The 15,111-nt window shown below is 40.1% G+C and overlaps 1 protein-coding gene across 1 annotated transcript in view; it reads right to left on the reverse strand.

Moving 5' to 3' along the window:
- The window catches only part of thsd7ba (thrombospondin, type I, domain containing 7Ba), a 198,856-nt gene that overhangs the window by 152,984 nt on the left and 30,761 nt on the right, over nucleotides 1-15,111 (reverse strand). Inside the window, exons 2-4 of the mRNA XM_061792757.1 lie at nucleotides 9,801-9,863; nucleotides 8,732-8,818; nucleotides 98-143 (exon numbers count right to left, since the gene is read on the reverse strand). The gene's annotated coding sequence lies outside the window, so the exon portion shown is untranslated. The remainder of the gene's footprint in view (nucleotides 1-97; nucleotides 144-8,731; nucleotides 8,819-9,800; nucleotides 9,864-15,111) is intronic.

The raw sequence follows: 15,111 nt of genomic DNA on the forward strand, positions 1-15,111 counted from the left end.
AAAAATGACACGGTGATGCTGATTTAGCCTGGGGGCTGTTTGCTTGACCTGCAGTATCTGCTCTTGAGCCTCACATTCACGCGGCTGTCAATCTCACCTTTGCTGGCACCAAGCATGCTGGGGCTGGTCCACCAATGGCAACTCTATGGAGACAGAGAATGACAGGTGAAGGAGAAAATAATCTGATGTCACAAGGTGCAATAACGTGACAGAACATTCACCCTAGAAAAACGCACACAGTGGGATTAATGTCAAGAGTGACATCTAACTCACACAGAGACCCAAATGGATATGAATGGAATGGATTTTTAGATATCCAACAAGCTGTATAATTACTAGGTGAAGGACAAATGAAATGTAGCAGACTCATATTTTCATAGCGTGTAAATTCAGTGGGCCATCTGATGCAGTATATGGATGGATAAATATGCATGTGCAGTATGCCACATATACAGTACAATACAATTACAATACATTTCTTTTGACTTCCATCATGCTAGATGGTACTCACTCTCTTTCTCAAACGGTGTTGACAGATGTCACACCTAGTGTGTGACACTTCCCACTGTGTGTAATTCATAATTAGGATTAAGAGATGAACAAGGGAAAGAGCAGCAGTTAAATCAAGGAAACGCACGGCTGGAAAATAAATGTGGCATTCGGTATTGGGGGGACTTAAATTCATGAAATGCCCTCCTACTGCTTCTTCAGTCTGCAGAGGCAATTTCCTGAGGAAACGGATGGTAGTAAATATAGTTAATGTGCTGAGGCAGCATTAATACAGCCACATGCTCTTAAAAGGCGACATGAGATACCGGGGGTGATTCTTCACACAATTGAGGTGAGACTTCCTGAGCTGTAAACTAGTCTTGGACTGCACTCACAAATAATATATCAATTATTCCAAGTGAGAAAAGAAGTACAGAACAACACAAGGAACCAACAGGGACTTCTTTTTTTAATAACATAAACTCCTTATCAATTTGTGCCTGGCACAAGAAAAGTAATGTTTCAGATGATGCTCAGAGTAGAACTCTAGAGGGACCAAAGAGAAGAAACAAACAACTGTTGGCTGCATGCTTTGTGGGTAACATATAGATTCAAGATATGAGCTGAAATTGGCTTATACTGCGTATGTAGCGAATGACAATTTGTCTACTTTTTTTTCCAGTTGGAGGTATTGTACTAGTGACCTCAAAGTACTATACCTCTAAAATGGAACATCTTTGGATTGAATTCGGAAACTGAACAAAATACTTTGACACAAGCTGCTGATTATGAATGCATTTTTTAAATTACTGTTACTATTGATAACTAATTAATACCATCATTGGAGTTAAATGTAAAGAAATGCATTTTAAAGGAAAGGTAATCAAATAAATAATTCATTAATTATAATGTAATTGGGAATTTAAATTAAATTATCTTAAAATGTTAAAATCATGCACTGTTCATTAAGTTGATTGCCGGTCAACAGAGAGTAGTCAAGGGTATTTGATGAAAATAAAATGTAAATAACAAAAGCAAAACTAACCTTACTGGAAAAACCCATCACTGTTTCTGTGGCAATCAATTACCTTTAAGAAGCCTTTTGTTCCATATTAAAGTGGTGCTGCCACTTTTTAAACCAACCATGTCTTTCAGTAAGCTTCTGTCTTAATGCATGCATAATGTATAGTATGTATAAAGCAGTAAATGCAGTAATAAGACTGGCCAGGGTGTGGGGAAGGAAGAAGAATGCACGCTGTGACACTTTCTTCTCCTCCTCTGCGCCTGGTTGAGCCTGCTGACGTTAACAGTGTACTTTGCATCTCCTTGACAGGAGACAGATGGTGTTTGGCAGAGGTCACCAATGCTACACAATAATGAGTCTTCCCCTACTGTGGTAGTACTCAACCTGCCCACCTATTCGTAACTAAGGGAACTGGCAAGCGTAAAATTGTAATGAATTATTATCAACGGAAGTTTAAAAATGATGATTTTAAGACAATGTGTTAATGGCTCATCAACCAAATGAGGCTACAAGCTATGATAGAGTGCTAATGTGGTTTCAGAGAAGCTGTTAAACTTTTGGCATTGCACACCATCTCATTATGAAATAGTCTGATTTGTTTAAAAAAAAGAAAAAGAAAAGAAGAAGCATCTCTGAAATTGAAGGAAATTCATGCAATTCATTTACATATTTCAGGGACATGACTATGCAACAATATGCAGCAAGAAAAGAAAATAACTGTGACAAAGATCCAGCTGTCAAAAGTCTCTCCAAAACCTTGTTGACAAAGAATTTCCTCATGTTGGATAAATATTACAGACGAGTAGAGAAGACCTATTGATTTTTCAAAAGTTAATGTCTGAAATGTCAAGTATTGCCATAGACATTAACAAAAGGATGTGGGACCATATAGCATTCATGAATCTATTCATTTTCTGTAGCACCTGGTCATCTGGAGCCTAAGATGCGGAGGACACCCTAGACTGGTCATTACCTTCACACCTATGGACAAATCAGTCTTCAATTAACCTAATATGCACGCTTTTGGAATGTAGGAGGAAGCCGAAGTACCCGGAGACAACCTACGCAAAAATGGGGAGAACATGGAACCTCCATTCAGGAAACCTGGAGCTGAGATTCAAACCCAGAACCTCAGAATTGTGAGGCAGATGTGCTAAACACTAGTATCCCTATGCTGTCCCACATGGTGTTCATGTCAGACGATATTACATGATGATAGATAAAGTTTTATTATTAAAAACAAAAGGTATAGCATACATTCACTTCATTTGGCACACTTGCACATGTGGGGCCAATATACACAATGTTGAACAAGAATTCTGTCTTTTCTAGCTAAATAAGTGAAATATTTGAACCCTCTTGCTGAATGTTGCAGTGGATATCAATGCAAATTACAGGTAACAGCTGTCTAACAGAATCATTCAAAACTGAGCATTGTACAGGTATTTGTTAAGGCACCATTTCTGTTTCAGCTTTTGTATTGGATCCCTCTAATGATGTGGCTGGTGAACACAGAGTAGCAGAAGCTGGAAATGACTTGACTGAATTGTTGAGCTAACATACTGTAGTGTAATGAAAAGTGACAGTCCCTATGCAGCATCCATTTGCGACGGCATCGGTTTCTGCACAACATTCCATCACTGCCAGAGATATTTATGATTAAACACAGCAAGGCCTCAGATAGTGTGAGTGATGATCACATCATGTCTGTCTAACCATCACGATGGAGGACCATTTGGGCAGATAATCGCTTCCGAGTATGGGACTTCCAAAGTAGTGTAGGTCCAGTGTAAGTGGAGAATGGAGAAGATACAGTAGTTTGCTGACCGAGAGAGTGTAGCGTCATACATTTGTGACAGCAGCTCTCAATCATTAGTCAGGATGCGACCTCCCTCCTCTGTCTGTTTTCCTTCATTTGTTCTTCCCGTGATGTGAGAGCAATGAGCTTATCTGTGATTTCCTCAGAGCACCTGCAAGCGTTAGCTGCAGCTACTGATTGGGACATTCAAAAGCTTAAGCGCTTGCTTTGCTCATGTTTTTTGCACAACCATGGGGAAAGAAAACAGCTGAATCTGGATCTAATAATGGTCTACGCAGCTGCTAAAGAGAATAAATTAGGGAATGGGATATAAAAGCTTAAAGCTACTTCAAGGCATTTAAGACTTGGGTAACGATAGAGGGGGACAGAGACAAAGGAAGACCTTTTGTTCGCAACCTTCAATGCAGCAAGGGCGGGTCAATTCTCTCCCAGTCTCCGGCCTTTTCAATCCATCAACAGCACAGATAAGTGCTGGTCCCACAGAGAGATGAAGGAAGAAACCGATTAGAAAGCAAGCTGATGCACAGCAACCCTCGGCAGCTGCCCCAGTAAAGACAGATCGCTAATCTCACATTGGAACAATGTCTACTATTATTGTCTCCTAAGTATTTGCTAAGGAATATAACACTGTAAATGTTTAATTATATGTTCATCTACCATTTTGCATCAGCAGAGAAAGTTGAGAGACCGCATGCTGTTGAGCCCCGACTTCTCTTTGCTCTCCTCTGACTTTCATATTCTACATTTACTGTTCTGATTGATCTCCCCCTTCATGTTGAAAAATGTCAACTACTGTAAATGCAAATGTCAACCCAGATCCACCAGTTATTTTCTGGGGCTGCTTTCACATCATGGTATTTAACCCACTTATAGTCATTAAGGCATCTTGGCTGTTCGTCTATAACTGCCTCTACAACATGGTATGCACAAGTACAATACTACCAAAAATAATTACGACAGACCACAGTAGCGGTGAGAAGATTGTGCTTATCAAGCTTCCGCAGCAAAGTTTACATTTTATGCATTACTACTGCATTCAGAGGAGTCTGATTACTTCATTGCGTCAAAGCCCACGGAAACTGTGTGCTGTTGATGGTATGATGTATTCAAAGGACAGTTTCAGATTAGACCAGAAGACAAGCAGCTGGTGTTTATTTATTTTTTTGATTCGCATCGTCAAAGTAGTAGGACAGACTTCATCACAAAACAAGTGTCATTTACTTTTGCTCACATGAAAAATAGGTTGATTAAAACAGAAGTGGCTACCTTCTAAGATGTGTACAAGATGCAGATGTACATACCTGAAAACAAAAACTGAAATGATCATCTCGTCTTTTTATGTCAGACTTCAGTCTACAGAAAGAATAAATGTCTGACTGGATTTTGGAGAGTGTATTTCCTTTTGATTATTTCTACATCCTTCCACTTGCACATGTTCAGTATGTGATTCTAATATTGAATCAAGAATAGACATAATAAAATAGGGTGTTTAGTGACTGGAACTGTGTTGTTTAAACAAATTGCATGCCTGAAACCCAATGTCGGCAACGCAAATTAAACATCGACAGTTCAATCATAAGGTATTCACAACCCATTTAGCTGTTTCACATTTACCTGTACTTTGCATCCACGCTAAAATCAGTCAGATTCCTCGATCAATCCAAACTCACTACGCCATATTGATTTAAGCCCAACCTAAATTTTAATTTTACCTATAAAGTTAGTCAGTCCTTACACTCCTCTTGATCATCTTTTCCAATGTTTTTACTGATGTAATTCACCCGCCTCTCTGTATAAGGCCTCATAGCTGACAAAGCATATCAGAACAAAAACTAAGCCATGAGTCACAGCAAAATGAGAGTATATACTATAGAACTATCGAGTTCATAGACAGGTTTGTGGCAAGGTACAAATCTGGGCAAGGCTATTGAACAAATTCTGTAGAACGTAATATTCCCAAGAGCACAGTAGCCTCTATCATTCTGAAATGGCAGACTAAAAATTGGCTCATCTATAACTTGCTTGCACATAGGTATGGGCATGGATCAGCCTCTTGCTTTCAAATGGCAGTAATGCAATAACAAACCTGCCATGGAAGCCAATCAAGACAAGCCAAATCGGGATAACTGGTCTTCGTAAGAGTGCTTTGATGTATCGCAGTAATAAAACTTAACCAAAGCATTAGGTTAGGTTAGGTCAGGTTACATGAGGTTAGGTACGATACATACTTTATAGACCCCAAAGGAAATTCAGGTACAAAGGACAGTAATTATTGTATTTCACTGTGGATTAGTGACCTCACATGCCACAATACCCAAAGAGAACAAATTACTGAAAATATGAAACCAGACACTATTTTTAACCACGCTGTCTGGCACTCGCCTGTTGTACCTGATATTCATTACTGTATGTGTAGGAGGTCCAGAGCAGGGACAATTGGAATAGCTCTCATGTTAATTCGAACACAATTTAACCAATACTCTTCAACAAACTGCAGCCGTCCTCACAAAAAGATGATGCCTGGCTATTCATTAAGGATGATATGATTAACCTGTGAACCTCTCAATGGCAAAATAACAGAGTCAGCTGTTTTAGCAGTCTATTGTACTTTACATTCAAGAGACAAATCCCTGACAAAGCAACTACTGTAGTTATTAAAGGAGCAAGTAAGGAAATCAAGTCACTGTATCAACAATGAAAGGAATGGACTGGGTGGTGTGCATCCAAAAATTCACAGCAGCTTCCCCCGAAGCAACTTCCCCCTTGAGGAAATAAAACTAGTACACACATTTTAAACTGAATTAAAATGTCAAAATAGGGGAATTTTAGGAGGTTGGGGATGGTGCTCGCCCTTCTTGAAGCAATCAACGAACCTATGCTATAGCTGACTGAAGCTTTTTCTAGCAGTTTGAATAGTTCAACTCGTTCCACTAGGGCACTTATCTTTTTCTTTACCTGTCTTTGTTGTTAGATTTTTTTTTTAAAACAACAACAACAACGCAGATAAACAAGCTCAAATTGGGGCAACAGGGTTTTTATATGTATATTGGCAGCGATAAGTAAATTTGTCTTAGTAGCAAAGGTCAGTTTTATCCATCCGCTTGATGACTGGAATAATCGTGTGCATGTTAAAGATTAATTACCAGCAATCAACAAAATCATCCCCTGAGGCGTAGCCTTAAATATGAACCACAAATAAATGCAATTATTACAGATGAGTGCCAGATATGGTGTGTTTATGCATACAGATACAGACATTTTCTAAGAATTCACATTTTCTCCACAGTATGAATACAAAGGCCTATGTTATTCTGAGTGTAAAGAATTGTAAGTGATGAATACATATATAATGTATTTTGTGAAGCCCACACAAATCTAACCCAGACACCAGACAGGGATCTTTTGGAAGTGGTTGGCGAGAGTCAACCCTCAGTCAATGCATGAATAATGAATGAAGTATATAGGGACATCACTTAGAGATGCTGCCAATATCAGCTGGGGGGCCCCGACGCACCCCCGGACTTCTGATCTTTAGCGCGACCTTTGAATTTCACTCTCTCTGAATGCTTTGCTTTCTAAAATATTCAAACCATAAGATATAAATCTGATGGGGTTGCGGCTAAGCATTTCGACATCCATACAACATGGATTATTTGTATTGTTACTAATATATTCCCTAATGATCTGCCTGTTGACATTTTAGATTTGATGCCCTTCTTTTGCTTGATTGATATCATACAAAACCAAACACACTACTTTGCACTTACTGACCCAAGATCCATCTGTGCCTTTCTATACCGCTTTACCCTGTTTAGTGATGTGGGGGGCTGACAATACCTTGGACTGGTCACCAGTCAATGGCATTCAATGTCCCCAGGTTCAAGAATGTATTTACAACATGCTTCATGACTGACATGACCCATCTAATACTGCTGACATTCGTATTTATTCCATAGTACTGCACTTAAAAACGATGTCTGCTGAAAGACTCGGTAGTAATTTAAGGCTTGTTTTCTGATGCTATATTTGATTTTCAGCCAGAGTTTGGCCCACCCACATTTAGGTCGAATCCTGCGTGAGCCTGGTGACGTCAGCGACAGAATTTCCTTAAACTACTACGTGTTCTTTGTTGCTTCACAAATAGATACTATTGGTCTGTTCCCACTTTGTCTGTTATTTTTATGCGATATTAACCAATTGAAAATAGCTTGAGAACAAATCGAAAGAGAAGTGTTGTAAAACTCCGCTTATATCCTCGTTCTGCAGTAGCCTGTGGCGTAATTGTTTGTTTGTTTGTTTGTTTTTTTACACAATAACGAGTGAAAATAGTGAGGATAGGTACATGACTTCTTTGGTAAAATCGATCGCTGTAATGCTTCATTGCAGAAGGAAGGAAGCCGCATGAGCCATATATAGGTATGTGCGTGCAGATTAATTTCTGCCTATATACACTGGTTTTATTCAGCTCATTGCATTTGTTTTGTTGCTCATGGTTCTAAAACCTTTAAAAAAAAAAAAGAGTTGGGAAAGATAACATGACAGGCGTTTGTTTTTGTTAAGTTAAATGCTTTTTGCAAGGTCGGTGGCATCGTGTGACCTCGGCAAACTTTGATGGGCACTACTGGCGCCCAGTGCTGTTTGTACCATTTAAATCGATGACAGTATAATAAATTAGGGGTTTTTTTCGCATATTAATTAGGGATTGAACATCATTTTGGGAAGCTGTTGTGTTAATGTGGGTGTACAACGGTATATGTTGGCAATAAAAGGTATAATACCAACTTGAACAAAGCGGTGTTTGGAAACTCAAGCAAGTTGGCATTTTTGTTTTTATTTTTTGTTTATTTTGTAGGTGGGGAGTATTCAATCCCACAGCAATGATATATAAAATATGAGCAAATACTGCCACTTTATAGTACAGTACATTCCTTTGTTCACACCGGCTATGCAGCAAATTTGTTTTCCATTTCTGTCACTGACGTCACACCGAGACATGGCGACGTGTAGACTTTGGCAGTATAAAAGTGGCATTGCCAGGGCAATTAGTTTTTTACTGAATGCTCCAAAACAAACTTATGTTATTGGAAATGACTGCCAGTTTCATTATCCTGAGAAAAAAAAAATACATAAAGATAACCTTTTAGTGAAATATAGGCGAATTGGACGCTATATGTCCTTTAAGAGGATTATGAAAATATTGTATTTTGCAGTGGTGTTGTACTGTACTGCAAAAAATAATAATAATAATTTATAAAATAAAATTTATATTCAATGAGTTCAAGCCAGGGCATGATGAGTTGTGGTTACCACATCTGCCTCACAGTTGTGAAGATTTGGATTCCTGTGTGTAGTTTACATGTTCTACCAATGCTTGTGTGGATATTGTCTGGGTACCCCACCTTCCTCTCATATTCCAAACACATCAGAAATAATCATCAGTTCATAATGAAATGTGAACGTCCTCGGGTTGGATGCCATCTCGAAGTCTGCAAAAAAAAAAGAAAAAAAAGTGGTTTCATTGAATGGGATACCAATCAAATAGAATTTTCAATCTGTGATTGCCAGTATTAATTTTTAAAGACATTTAAAAACAACATATTTTTTCCTGGAAATAGTCTGCTTAAGAGACAAAGTTACTTGCAGAGTCAAAAGAAAGTGCAACCGCTCCGACTGTCCTTGATGAGTGCGTGTCTGTTTTGTAGAAGACTGAGAAACGAGCACCACTCTGCAGTTCACTCAGCATTACTCAACCAGATTGCCTCATTACTGCTGAACTGATAACATTGATTTGCTTAGCATCAACACCGTGAAGACACCGGATTATTTTTTTCGTTTTTTTGGGACATTATGTGCTTATTTTCACCAGTCACCACGACGAAACTATTTCTATGACATCACTTCTGTTGCTCTTTTTGACAATTCTCATGACAGCTTCCATTACTCGATTACCTCAAACACTCAAAAACTCCTCCATGCATTTTTGAGCATAACACAGGTTGTCCCATTTTATATGACATTGGCATTGAAAATTTACTATGCATCACTTGCTTTTTAAAACTTCTGTTTAATTAGTGAGGATAAAAACAAATCAGTCAGTGATGGTGTAGTGGTTCGCTCAGTTGAATTCCAAGTAGGCAGAATGGTTTCAGTAATGGTGTAAATGTGAGTGTAAAAGGGTTGTCTATCTCTATATGTGCACTGTGATTGACTGACGACCAGTCCAGGGCGTAGTGCGCCTTTCACCCAAAATCAGTAGATTGAATTGAAATTGTTGCCTGTAAAAATAAGTGATATCAACTTTTTTTGAGTCGATTCCATTTTTATTTTTATGTTTTTTTTTAAATGCTGTTTGTAGGGCTTAATGTTTGTACGATGAGATCTGTCATTTGATCAAACGCTGAAGCGATGACATCTTGACAAGTTTGATGCCAAAGCTGAGCAAAGCAAAGGATAATCTTAAAGAGCCACCTGTGCTGATGTTACAGGAACAACAGTTGGTGACGATTCAGCAGTAGGTTCTTTGATTTGCACCTGTGGGGAAAAAAAGCATGTACATGGACAGGCTTACTAAGGTAAAGAACAACAAAATGTCAGTGTAGTGATGGATTTACAGTATGTGCCAAGTCTGCAAAATCGGTACACAAAGGATTACAACACATTATCAGAACCAGAAGTCAACTGTTATAATGGTCGTCCTTCCTTGCAAGGGCAGCTTCTCGGATTATGTAGGTGACGCGCTGGAGAGACTACATCCTTCGGCTGGCCTGGGAACGCCTCGGGATCCCCCCGGAAGAGCTGGATGAAGTGGCTGGGGAGAGGGTAGTCTGGGCGTCCCTGCTGAAGCTACTGCCCCCGCGACCCGACCCGGATAAGCGGTAGAGAATGGATGGATGGATGGACGAGACGCTTTGTATTTTGACTGCTGTACGAGGCAGTAAGATAATCTAGTATGCATGTCATGCTCTCGTAACAAGCAGCCAGTCACATCACGACATTTATTTTTTATTTTTTTTGTAAAGACAGTTGTTCAAATCAAAAGCCCATCAGCATATGCCCTTAGTGAGTCTTTTTAGCCCACTTCTGATCAAATTTCTGCTATGTTTCCACTTATCTTCAAAGTGTTGTTGTGCATCTCAGCCATGCCTGTAGCTGCCCATCTACTTAAAAGATACTGATTGGTCCACAGATTTGCCCAGCTTCAACTTCAATCTTTGGCAAAAATGTATTTGCAAGACTAGATAAAGGTAGGGAGGCAGAGTTGGGCTATTGGTTAGAACGTCTGACTCAAAGTTCTAAGGTTTGGGTTACGAATCTCTTCTCTGGCATTTCTGTGTCGAGTTAGAATCTTCTTCCTGGTTTTCTGCGGGTACTCCAGCATTGACCAATTACAGTGCTAAATTCTTCTTATTCTCCTAAAAATAAACTGGGATGATCAAGGTTGACTGGTTTGAATTATTCTTTCAGTTAGAATTAAATGAAACCAATAAACTGATTTGAATGAATTTGCACATTGCCCAGCCTTGATAAAATATTAAATGTTAATAATATTAGTCTAACCTTGTGTAATCACCAAATTTATGCATCTCTATACCAGATTGTTAATTCAGAGAAGCAATGCTGAAATTTTCAGTGTATCTGTGGTGGTAAACATGATTTTTCAGTTATTCATAAATATCATTGCAGCCTAATTGTAATGAGAGGAGCCAATCACAGCCTTATTTAAAAAAAAGTCATGAAGTTTGTGTTAAAGTTACTAAGGCGAGTGTGTGTGTTTTGTGATTCGCAAAGTTGTAAATACTGCTTTTTGGCTGTGAGGCAGTAGTGCCTGGCAGCCCTGGCCCCACCCCCTCGGCTTACTGACCTCTCCGGATTTTAATGCACCACACAACTCGGGGGGGGCACTGATACACGGGGTAGGTCCAATGACTGCTAGTCGGGGACCTGGCAGTCATAGTAACAGGGGGGGAGGTGGGTCTCAGTTACTTGCATGGCGGTGCTCCCGAGGCCGGGCCCCCCAGGCTGGATGACTGCTTGGTGTTGGGGCTGACCTCTCATGTACCGGGGCTGATCCCCCCCATCCCCCCCTCCTTATCGTTCCCTATCCACCCTCCTTTCCAACAAACAAGGGACACTTTCCCGCCCTTGGGCTGGGGGGGGACTGGCTGCATCGCAGGCCCTGCGGGTTGGGGGGGGGGGGTCTGGCTCTCTTGGCGATGGAGGGGAGGAGGGGTGGCAGGGCGTGTGGGGCGGTGGGTGTTGTGGGGTGGTTGGCTGGGGGGGTGGCATTGGGTCCCCGCGGCCCCCGCTGGCTGGCCGGTGTTCGGGGTGCCTCGGTGGGGCCGGCGGAGCGCCCTGGGTCCCTCTGTGTCGGACGTGTCCCGTCCGCCGGGCTGCTCTCATGTGGACCCCTGGGCCTGATCCCGCCCCTCGATTGATTGGGTGGGGTCCTCAGCCGCCGCGGTGTGGCCACAACAATTACAGGACACTTCTCTCAGTCTTTGTGCACATAAAACGGTATCAATTCACTTGCATGCATCCGCAGGCACACACCCCTTACTGCAACAAATAACTCATGAATATGCAAATCGCTTGTGTATTCCCTCACTTATACACTTTTATAATTGACATAATTCATGCCACCACACTTTTTCAGTTGTACAGCCGGGTTCACGACCCTGGTCCTGCATGCTTCTTCTCCTGTCCTTGTCCTGTTCTATCTTGTCCTGTCCTTGCCTCACAGGGTGTAGCACTACAGCCCCATGCAACACTCATATTTAATGTTTCATTGTTGTAGATAATGTAACGATTTACTTCATTCATCCTATTTACAATTACTGCTTTATCTTTTGTCTTTGTTTCTTTCTCCCTTCCAGAAACTTTGTTATGTTCGATTGATCAAGTCTGATTCTCAATAAACCTCAATTATAATACCACAACGGAAGCTTAAAAACTCCACTGTGACACAGTAAAACTGTTTCGGCATAAAAGGGATCCAGATTTTCCATTCTGCTTGACCTAACAGCCGAACAGGACAAAAAAATAAAACAAATGTATTGATGGATTGTCAGCCCCAAATGTTTTTAAAGCCGATCGGGGAGGGGAAATCATTCTCAACACACCCTACACCACAGGATAATGGCTTAGGATGATCTTTGGGACACATCCAATAATCGAATACAAAAAAGAGAGACGTAAAGTCAAGAACTGCGACTGAAATACTGATTTAGCATTAACAACAATGATAGAACAGGTTCAGAGAAGCAAGATATTCCCACTCCATGGCCTTATTGAAGAGAATTGTTTGATGTTGTCGGCTTCATGAATGAATCATGGTGACTATGTTGTCTTTTGTGTGCTCCAAACCTCTCCATCTAACATAAAAAAAATAAAAAAAAACATAGAAGCAAGGTGTACTTTTTCAGTTGAGTTAGCCACAGCTAATTATCTTTTTTTTGTTTGTCAGTTCACAATGTTACTAAAGCTATCAAATAGGCAAACTATTCCTATATACATTGGGCCAGGTTATCAAAATATGTAGTGTATCTAAATGACAGTAAAAATTAAGTTCTAATTTTTACTTTTACCAGTTCCATCTGTACTTTAACTTAAAAAACGGAGTTAAATCAGTATGTCTACTTTAACCAGTCTTTCTTTACAGAAATGTATGTACGTCAACCTAAGTACAGAGTATAATTACTTTTTCCAAATTTTATGCAGCAGTGTCACAACCAGGCTTTTACAAGCATCTGCCACTGCGCCAGGAAAACTATTCATTAGTTGAAGACAACAGAAGTGTGAAAATTGGGTTTCCTACCAAAAATGAAAGGAAGTATAATAATATTCAAAGTCTAGGAAAAGCTAACCAGTGGCTGATTCTTCCAAATGATTTTTTGATGAAATGATGTTCAATTAGTGTTTCTAATCATCTTCTTCTATTTTACGTCAATTGTTTGACTGTATGGCAGCCCCTCCTCCACTGTTGCAGCATAATGAGAAAAACTGTGCCACCCAGTGGGTGGCTGGAGGACATCATCAACTACAATGTTGCTTGTTGACAAATGGTCAACTCAATCTGCATGGGCCATTGTGTGCTTTCGGGCTTTAACAGATGCTTTGCAAACAGTGTACGTCCATGTCATAAATATAAATGACTTTTATACATGTACCTACTGCTCTCTGGACGACTAAGAGGAATAGTTTTGATTTGTTGCCGAGTTGAAAAAAAAAAAAGGCAATGATTTCCAGGCTATATGGACAAGTGAGAGCAACTAGAAAACAATCGGAAACATACACAATAGGAAGACAATCACAAGAATGAATACTCTCTCGCCGACCTTTCCCCTCTATATGTATTCTCAGTGGATTGCATCCCTTGATACACTAATAGGAAACAGTAGACAGAACTGGGCCCCAAAAATCTGATTACATTCTGGCCAGTGCATCCAATTAGCAAGTCAAGCAAAACCTCTGCCTGGGGCAAATGGAAATGTAGATAAGATCCTCCGGACAAATTGGAGGTACAATATAATAGGGGACTGACTGATGGAGACCAGGAGTCTTAAGATGCTATCTAACAGACATGCTGACTCGCCTCGCTTCTGCTGACCAAGCGTTAACCGTGGTCTTCACCCACTGAGCAAAAAAGAGATAATTATGTTTCTTCATATCAAATATATATAATAAATTACACTCCTGCCAGTTCAGAGACTTGGTAGCATGGGCTCATCAGAGCACAATGTGCTTTAAATGGGTTCCAATTTGGATCAGTCAAATAAAACCCTGTCGGTAGTGAAAGTATTCATATGTCTTCCTTCACAGAAGGGTGATCAAAGAGGGTGTAGTCTGTGGGAGTCAGCTCTTTCGCGTTTAAAATATCTGAATTCAAACCACTTTGCCATTAAAGTGGGGAGCAAACCTCCCACTTCTTGTCTCGGGAAGGCATGTATTTTTCATGTTAATGTCACTTTACCTGCATCAATAAACAGTGAATGGAGAGCTGCAGGTGGCATGTTGTGGCGAATGTGATTTACAGTGCAGGAGTTAAAACGGCTCCTCGCTCAGCATTGACGATCAAAGAAAGCAACTTCCCTTGTGTGGAAAAAAAAGCTCTTTGCTACTCCACAGGGGCGGTGGGCGTGACTCTGCATGCAGCCAGAGGTGATTTGTCATAACAGAATGTGGGAATGTGAATAAAGGAGCACATCTAACAGGGACATTTATTTGAAAACAGTTTGCCTTTTTTTTTTTTTTTTTAAGTCACCTAAGATTAACCTAATTTAATAATTCATACTTTTTTTTAGTATTTTTGTTTGGAAATAATTGTTCATGTTTTCTTGTGCCTTACACTGATGGACTGTAGCATGGAAAAAGGCACCTGTAAAAAAAAATGTTTAAAATAAAGTACAAATTACATTAAATCTCCAGTCTCCCACAATCCCAAAACATGCATGTTAGTTTAATTAAAGAGTAAAATGACTATAATGACTGAATGGTGGTTTGTCTATAAAACCCAGCCTCTCGCCCAAAGTCAGCTGGGATAGGCTCCAGCTCACCAACAACCGTAATGAGAAAAAGCGGTGTCGAGAATGGATGGATGGAAGGTTCGTTAATCATCCCAGTGAAGCATCATTTTCTTAAGATTTCTTAGACAATAGCTGTAATCTACAAGGGCAAAATCTGTTTTCACATTTGTGTATTTTATTGTATTTTTTTTAATGCTACAAGCACGGCGGGCGACTGGTTAGAGCGTCTGCCTCACAGTTCTGAGGACTGGGGTTCA

Source organism: Phyllopteryx taeniolatus, chromosome 12 (genome assembly GCF_024500385.1).
Source record: "Phyllopteryx taeniolatus isolate TA_2022b chromosome 12, UOR_Ptae_1.2, whole genome shotgun sequence".
NCBI classification, from domain to species: domain Eukaryota; kingdom Metazoa; phylum Chordata; class Actinopteri; order Syngnathiformes; family Syngnathidae; genus Phyllopteryx; species Phyllopteryx taeniolatus.